At 45.9% G+C, this 9,316-nt stretch overlaps 1 long non-coding RNA gene across 1 annotated transcript; it reads left to right on the forward strand.

Annotated features, from left to right (window-relative positions):
* The first annotated feature begins 70 nt into the window (after window positions 1–70).
* LOC140844046 (uncharacterized) lies at window positions 71–8,426 on the forward strand. Its single transcript, XR_012122174.1, has 3 exons — window positions 71–1,624; window positions 6,576–6,656; window positions 7,973–8,426. It is a non-coding gene; the product is annotated as an uncharacterized lncRNA (long non-coding RNA).
* Window positions 8,427–9,316: the final 890 nt, after the last annotated feature.

Raw genomic sequence — 9,316 nt, forward strand, 5'->3', positions numbered from 1 at the left:
GGCCGCCATCTTTCCTGACCCAGTCCCGCCGCCCCCTGCAGGGAGCCCCTGCCCGGAGGAGAAGCCCCGGGTAGACCTTCAGCAAAGGGAGGAGGCTGAGGGGGGCGTCCCGTGGCTGCTGACTCTCTGCTCCACCCAGAGGATCCCCACCCCAGCGAGCAGCTTACCAAGTGCTTTCACGTCTCCCTCAGGGTCCTCACAACGACTCTGTGACAGGAGCAGCCAGGGGATCATTTTACTCCCACCTTGCAGATTTGTCTCTGTCCTCAGCACCGTCACCACTCCCGTCTCTGCTCTCCTGCAGCCTCGCCGCCCTGCAGGTGTACAGCAGCCCTGAGCACCGGGCGGAGCTTTCTATAGAGACAATAACGACGTGTTGCCCACACGTGTGTGGTGAGCAAGCTGACCAGAGCCCGGTGAGAATCCTGGCTATAGGCACCTTCACTTTCTCCTTACAAGGGCTCTCCTAGAATTTGGGGAGTTTGGGGAAAGTGTTGATCAGCATCAGCTGTGACTGCAGTGATCTCATGCTGAAACCTCTGTGAAAGGTGTATGCAGTTATGTTCCAAAATGGCAGGTTAAGCTGGAGGTCAAGAACATTTAGTCACTGTAACTGTATGTTCTGTCTATCGATTCCCCCTAGTTTGCACAAAGGCATCACCTAACACTTTGTAAAGAGATGTTTATTGAGTTGACCAATGTAATACCTAATGTAGAAATTCAAAACAGCACATGTGCTGTAATCATTGCTGCAATCATTCTTGTTTTCATTAGAGATGGTTGATGAAATTGTTGAGAAATTTCATTCTTGATCAGATCTCAGGAGGAGAAGAAGGTGCTCACTCAGGGTGGACAGAGAGCGTCCCGAGAACCAGGTAAGCTGGTGCTCATTAGTGTCCTCCTGCATGTTACCAGAATATATAATACTCCCCTGGGACACCGGAAAGTGAAATGAACACTCGGAAGCCCTACTCATCACGTGCACTACATTAACAGCCTCTTCATCCCGGGTTTTATTCACAGAGTCAGCTGAGGTCTCCAGTGTTGTGGGATCCAGCTTCCCCAAAGAACAAAGCAGAATCTTCAGCGAAAGTCAGATGCCACTCAAAGTTCCATCTCTTGACTCAATATTTAGAACAATGGGTTTTTGCTGTTGAATAAGTCCTTGATTGCATTATTGAGGTTTTGACATACAGTAGTGTGCAAACTTCAGGTGTGCGGCATTATGATTTCACTTGCATAAATCAAGAAATTATTACCCCAACAAGCTTAGTAAACACAATCATCTCATATAGATACCAAAAAGGAAATAGAGAAAAATTTTTTTCCTTGTAGTGAGAATCCTTAGCATCTCCTCTCTTTACACCCCTCACGTGTGCCATGTGGCAGCGTCAGTGACTGTCACCATGTTGTATGTGACATCCCCAGCACTTGTGCATCTTACAACAGGACCACGTTCCCCTGCCCCCTCCCTGCTGTAATTCTCTGCACTTATTCTGTGAGCTGTGCCAGGAGTGGATGGTGAAAGCTCATCTGTCATTCAGTCAACAAATTATCTGTGGAGCAGCTGCTGTGTATGTGGACTGGATGGAGATACAATCATGCGGAGTTGCTGAACCCCATGGTAAATTTGCATTTAACTTTTAAAGGAACAGCTGATCTGTTTTCCATGTGGCCACCCCATCTTATGTTCCCACCCACATGTATGAGGCTCCAGCTCATCTTTTTAGTGTTGAACTTTTCTAGATAAGAACACGTGCACTATGGCTGTCTGTCCATCTGAAGTGTTTTATACCCTTTAGCAGCTTTTAAAAGATTTCTTCATATAGATTATATGCATGTGAGTGCATTCATTTCTGGGAGTTTTATTTCTGGGGGGTGCTGTTGTAAGTGGGATGCTTTCTTCTGTTCACTTCTCCAGTTGCTTGCTATTTGGCCGTAGGAAATCTGGGTGTTTTTGGGTGTGTTACTTCCGTACCTGATCCCTCAGTGAAATCCTTTCCCCTGTGCCACATTTTTCCATTGCCTCTCCTACATTTTCCACAGTAAGCATGATTATTTCACCCCTTTCTTTCTCCTTAACTTTCTTTTTTTCAATCACCTACTTCCTCAGCTAGAAGCTCCCAAACACAATAATGGTGATAAAGGGCATTCTTTTGTCGCAGAGTCTCATGGAAAGTTCTCTTGCTTCCAACCATCACACATGATGTTGACTTTTGGCTTAATGAGTTTGTGTGTCTGTGTAATTTTATCATGTTAAAAAATATCCCTCATTCTAATTCAATTAAAGATTTAGTAATAACTGGCAAATTTTATCAAATGTCTTTCATCATCTAGGATGAACATGACTTTTCTCCTTTAATCTATTTTCAAATAAAGTAAATTAAAAGATGGCCTTGTCGTCTTTGAATGCACAACTCTCACTTGGTTCTGGTGATTTCTCCTCTTAATGTCATGGTGTATTTTATTTGGGTTTTTCTTTGCATTAAATTTTATGTAAGTGAAGTTGGTCGCTGGTTTTCCTTTATTGTGCTGTAATTGTTGGCTTTTGATATCAACGTTCTGCAGGTCCCTGTTGAATCTGGAATTTTTCTAGGCCCTAGAACAGTTTAAATGGGAATAATCTTTAGGAATTAGCTTCCCTAAAGGCCTGGGTGACTTCAACTGGGAAACCCTCTGGTCTGCGGTTGGTCCCTCCCCTTCCCCCATTGTGGGGCTGGGGAGATGGTGGTATCTTTCTAACTTTGTAAATTCCTTCTGGTACAGTTAGGAAGTTTCTCTTTTGGTATGTTGGGGAGGAAAAATTTTCCCCTTCTGTACAAAGGTTCTTCTTGCTGGTCTAAGAATTAAATTGACGTGAGACCAATTAACAGGAGAGAAACAAATTTGCTTTCATATGCAAGCAAACCTCACATACGTGAGAGGTCCAAAGACAGAAAGGTAAAATGAGATGTCTATGCCACCCAGAGTTCAGGAATGAGAGGGGGCCTGGGGATTGAAGGGGGCATAGGTCAAGTCACAGGGCAATAAGCAGAGAAGGTGTTCAACATTTGCCCTGCCCACAGACGGGTCAGTCAGATAAAATTTATCTCTGGTAATAACCTGTCTTCTGGGGAAGACTCCAATTTGGATTCTTGTAGGTAGTGTAGGGAGGGGCAGAGCATCTCTTGAGTAGCCCGCAGGGTCTCGATTGCTTCAGCTCATAGTAGTCACCACACCAAAGTGGCACATCTTGTGGAGACTAGTTCTGAACCCTTTGTTGATAACTTTCTTCCTCTCAGAAAATACCATTTCCTCGAGGTTTCTAAGTTTGCTTGCATAAACAGTCAGCCTTGTTTAAACAGATCCCATCTTGTCGTGATTAGCCTAACCTCACCAACCCCATGCCTCAGGTAAAGACAACATTTAGACTGACTTAAAGCTGCCATTTTTCTGTTTATTTATTTGTGAGAACATTCAGGAAATGATACCCACTTCCAAGTGGGTCTTGGAGACATGGGCAAAGACATCAGGCCCCAGAGCCCCGGGGCAGCGCTAGCCGCTGGGGAGCATCCTCCGCCCTGAGCAGCCAAGGGCCGGGCTCCTCTCTGGGTGGAGGCAGAATGGGGGCCCCTAGTGCGACCTCATTTCTACCCTCCTTCCCTGTGGAAGAACAGCCGAGAAGTGAGGTTAGGGTAAGAAGCACTGAGCTGGTCCTTCCCAAGGTGCGTGTTCCCTGGGCCAGTTTCATCCTCAGGTGGACACAGGCAAACATAAGCAGTTTTTTCTCTCCCCTTCTGTTGTAAAATGGGCTTCCCTAAGCAGCCACGGTTTAATTTGGTCATAGCCCCAGCAGGTGGCAAGAATGGGACTGAGGGAGGTGAAGGGCAGCAGAATATATGCCCCTTGGGCATAAAGATTCTTTTCGCTGCAAGCAACTGAGAAGGAGCAGAGCCAGGAAAGGCTGTCAGCCTAAAAGCAGGACTAGATCTGTCAAGGTGACCCTCCTCCCTCCACACCCGGAAGGACAGGGAATCACTGGAGAGAACTCTAGACCCTTAGCAGCCCCAGAGGAATCCACATAACAAACCTGCTAAAAACGAGTCCTTATCGCCCATAAATGTCCCCATATATTTACTTTCCCACAATTTGCTGCCTCTAGAAGCTCAAAGTCCTTTTCCTTTGACTTGTCACTTCTCTAAAAAGGCACTGTCCTTTGCTACGATCCTAGGTGCACAAGCTATAACCACCCATTTGCATCAATCACCGCTGACTTCTCCCACGTGCGTGCTTGATGCGCACACCAATAGGCTCATTTTCCTCTTCTCAGTCTGTCTCATTTCCAGGGCCCCAGCCAGAGAACCTAAGATGGTTACGAGGGGAAAGATTATTTTTCCCTCCCTTAGCGAAATTTTCTTCTCAGAAATGAGTTGCCTGTTATCCTCGCTGAAGATAGAACTGCAGCTTCATGTGGAAGTTTTGCCTGCCCCCCTCCCCAAGGCCGGCCCCACCTGCTCCCCTCCTCTTCCTCACTCACCTGTCTCCTCCTTCCCGCTTGTCCTGGAGGCTCCTGTCCCTATAAGCATACACTGCTCCCAGCTCCTCCAGTTCCCCTGATTTCAGGAAAAAATTCCTTGAGCCTCTAGTCTCCTTCCCTTTTTTTTACTGCAGTAAAATACACATAACATTTGTATCTTAACCCCTTCAGTGGCATTACCAGCCCCTGCTAACCACCATTCTTTCTGTCTCCATGATTTTGACTTCTCTGGGTATCCCATGTAAGTGGAATCATACAGTATTCATCCTTTTGTATCTGGCTTATTTCTAGGTTTGCTCACCTTGTAGGATGCCTCAGACGGCGCTTCCCTTTTCAAGGCTGAGTAGTATTCCATTGTATGTATATGCACACTTTTTCTTTCCATTCATCCATTGATGAATACTTGGGTTTCTTCCACTTCCTTCCTTCCTTTTAATTTTTAAAAATATCCAGGACAAACAGCATCATAAAAATTATAAAGATATTTTTAAAAGAAAAGTAACTACCTACAGTGTGGTCACCCTTCCTCTGGGAACCGTTTCTGTTTTCCTTTGTTCCTTACCAATTTTTATCTGAATGCAGTCCTCCTTAGTCCTCCATAAAAGAAGACTTTTATGTAGTCTTGTCTTCTGCTTTACTTGGAACCTAATCTTTTTGTTTTCCTACATTCATACGTTGCCTCATGTTGGATACTTTGACAAATGAGTTCAAGATAGTATATCAAATTAATATACCACAACTTTACAAAATCATTTCCCTGTTAGCTGTCTATAATTTTTCATCCTACTGAATGATGAAATTATTTTGAAAATTGGTTTGGAATCGTTTCCCATCCCTCCCTCATTTTGGATAAAGTCACAGGAGTGGGCTTACTAGGCCAAAGGAATGAATATTTTAAAAAATACTTTAAAAACAGTGAGGATGTACTACTGGAAACTGCTCTTCACAGAATTTGAGGGGATCCATTTTGCCTGCAGCATCACCAGTTCTGGGTATTATTATTTCAATACTTTTTTTTGCATGATAACAGATGAAGTTATAACTGCTATTATCATCACATGTAAGGGACACATCAAGGTGACCCTCCTGCCTCCACACCAGGAAGGACAGTGAATCACTGGAAAGAACTCTAGAGCCTTAGCAGCCCCAGAGGAATCCACCTAACAAACCTGCTTAAAACTAGACCTTATCATAGTTTTCCCAGTAAAATTTCCCATAAATTTCCCAGTGAAATTAAAATTTCCTCTAATGTTTGCTCCTCTGTCATTTCCCCTCTTCTGAATTGCTTGTTCCTGTCTCTACCAATTCATCTCATGGAGACCCAAGTTTTAAAAAATTTATTTGTACTTGCTCTTGACATGCTGTAGACATGAATATTTGTAGGTATTTTTAATGGAATCATTCCCTGTCTCATCTGCTTTTCTAACATCTGCACATGTGTGTGCACACCCACCTACATGCCCCAAATAGCAGTGTTGATGGCAAACCCACCTTGAGAAAGAACCATTTTTCCTTCCCTCTTTGGGTCCCAGTGGTTCCCAGCCCACCGCGGTGTGTTCTTGGTAAGTGCCGGGTGGACAGAGTGTGGGAGCAGGTTGGGAAGTCTTGGGCAGTTTCCTGTGTGGATGCGAAATCCCTATCCACTAAGCTGGTGCCAAAACCAACAGGCTGTGTGGTTGCAAACGGGTTGCATTCCAGTGATTTCCTTTCCACTGTGAACTGTCTCCTTCTCTCCTACCCCTGGGCTGAGTTCCCTGCAACAAGGCCTGGCACAGTGCTTCCAGTGGTTACAGGTGTGCTTCTGATCATGTGAGACACGGCTTATGGGGTATTTTAATGCATATTAGGAAAAAACAAGCACTACATATGATGGCATGGGACGGGGTAAAGTTCACTTGACTCCCTTAAAGTAAATGGCAGATTCTCTGTCAGGCATCCTTGAGAGGCAGGCAGGCTGTGAGGGCCAGCTGGCTGTCTGCGGGTTGGATGACCTTGTGTAAGTCCCCTGGGCTCTCTGAGCCTGCTTCCTCTATTACATGCACCATCCGTTTCTCATCAGGCTACTGTAAGGCGGAAGAAGAGAACAGACGTCCCTCAGAGAGCACTGCCTGGCCCCTGGGGTCTTCTGTTTGTAACCCAGGTGAGCAGGGCCCACGCTCAATAAATCAGAAGCCCCCTTCCCCACCCTTCTCCCTCCAGGGTGGGAATGTGGGGACCGGCTTCCCCATTCCCATTTTTGTCTGACACCTTACCCTTGCCTCTGGCATCTGGGCCCTGGGACTCAATGGAGAGAGGGCTTAAGGAGCCCCGTACTGGTGGGCAGAGGTCACCCCGGGAGCCACCCAGGCCCCCCTGATCTCTCCCTCTCCAGTGGACAATTAGCTCTACCAACCTGGTGGGTGTGTTCTTGGACTCTGCCAGATTTATTTTTCAGTTGAAAACTCAAGGGACAAGCCTGCCCCTCACTGAAAGGGAACCACTCTGATGGCAGTCTCCTCGGGGTCTCAGTGCCCAGCAGCCCATAGCATGTGTGTGTGGAGCCCGGCCCTTGCAGAAGGAAGCCTTCTCAAAGCCCCCCGAACCAGCTGATTTGGTATCCACCTTGGAGAGAAAGCAACCCACCACCACCTCCATGCTTGTTGAGTAGGGAGTTGGGGGCCAGCAGTGCCCATCAGAACCTCATGCTAAGGGGAGACCCCTGCAGAGGGCAGGGGAAGTCAATCCCAAGCTGGGAAGACTCCCCAGGGTGTGGGGCTCATACAGTGGAGGTCTGAGAACAAGTCTCTTAGGCCAGAGCAGTTGCTGTGGTGGAGCACCCTCTCTAGAGGTGGGACCCGCTGGCCAGACTGTCTCCTCGATGTCAGCACAGGTGTTGAAGAAGGCAGAGAATTATCCAGACCATTGTGGAATTTACTGTCCCCAGACATATTTGAATGCATTGACTAACAGCCCCTGTTTCCTGTATCTGGAGCACATGTGATCTCCGAGCTTCCTGGCATTTCGTGCAGGTTGTTCTGTCCCTGCCAAGAATCTTGAACTTGGCAAGTTGCTGCGATTGTGGTAGAAGGTGAAGGATGGCAGCATGGTTCTGGCTTATGAAAATCCTCAAACTGTAAAGAAAGAGAAGAGAAGGCTGTGCTGGGAGCCAGAGGTCAGGGGCTCCCTGTGTTTGCTGGGATTGTGCCCAGGGGCCCCAGTGCTCTGCAGCCCCAGCGGGGCCGTCGCTATAAGGCCAGAAACAAGTGTAATCAGATGCGTCCCTACACCTGCAAGACACAGGACCAAGTCACCGCGCCCTCCCTAGGCACTAAGCAGAGGGCTGAACACCAGCAACAGGAAATTCAGGGGTCAAATCCTGAAGGGTGAAGAGAGGGTATCCATGTCATAAAGCAGCAGGGACATTCAGATGCTTCCAGAACATTTGGTGACCTCTGAATGATTTCTCTCCATTTTCAGAAAGAGGCAGCCCCCAACCCTTGGATGGCAGCTCACACTGAAGCTTGGGCCTCTTTGCCTTAGGGCAGACCCTCCCTGTACTAGTCACCGTTACCAGGTGAGTTTTAGAAGCCCCTTCCTTCCCATTCTCTTGAGGTCATTTATTTTTCTGGTTTCGTGAATGGGATGGGATCTTCAATACGACATGCAATAGAAGCAGAGATAGAGTGTATCTTTATCTAGTCGCTGGCGTTGAAAGGAAAGCTTCTGAAGTTTCACCATCAGCTATGAAGTTCAAGGCTATAAACCAAACACCTCAGGTTACCAGGTTAAGGAAGGTCCCTCCTATCCCTCATTTGCTAAGAGAATTTTAAAAGATAAAATATATGCATTTGAGAATTTTATTAAATACCTTTTCTGTCATCCATTGAGATTGTATATTTGGTTCTTTTTCAGATGTGATATCATACTTTTAATAAATTTGAAATCCATGCCAAAATTGACAGTCTGTGTCGGATAAACCAGTTCTGAATTCCTGAGGGTTTGTGTCTGTTGTGTGCCTACACGGGTTCTTGCTCCTAGAATTTTGTCTCCTTCAGTGTGGTCATTCTTCATAATGACGGTGTTTATAAGTACAGTTTTTGCTGTTGTAACAGCCTGCCTAGCTGGAGTAGGTCCTTAGTGAATGCTTTTCAATTTAAGAAATGTTTTGATTCTGGTAAAATACACATAACGTAAAATTTACCATCTGAATCATACATAAGTACACCATGAAGTACTGTTGTGTACATTCACATTGCTGGGCAGCCATCACCAACATTCATCTCCAGAACCTTCTTCATCTTGCGAAACTAAAACTGTCCCCATTAAGCAACTCACCATGATCCCTTCCACCAGCCCCTGGAAACAATATTATACTTTGTGTCTCTGAGTTTGGCTGCTCTTGCTACCTCACGTAAGTGGGATCACGCTGTGTTTGTCTCTCTGTGGCTGGCTTATTTCACTTAGCATAATGTCATCAAAGTTCTTCCACGTTGTAGCATGTGTCAGACTTCCCTTCCTTTATAAGGCTGGATAATATTCCATCGAATGTATATACACATTTTGCTTATCTGTTTTTACATCAGTGGACACTGGGCTGCTTATACCTTTTGGCTGTTGTGAATAATACTGCAGTCAACGACCATGGTAGTACAATTATCTGTTTGAGATCCTGTTTCCAGGTCTTTTGGGTACATGCCCAGAAGTAGAATTGCTGAACCATAATGGTAACTTCATTTTCAAGTTTTTGAGGAACTTATATACTATGTTCCATATTGGCTGTACTATTTTACATTGCAACCAGCAGGGCACCATGGTGCCAAC

This window comes from Manis javanica, chromosome 10 (genome assembly GCF_040802235.1).
Source record: "Manis javanica isolate MJ-LG chromosome 10, MJ_LKY, whole genome shotgun sequence".
Lineage (NCBI taxonomy): Eukaryota > Metazoa > Chordata > Mammalia > Pholidota > Manidae > Manis > Manis javanica.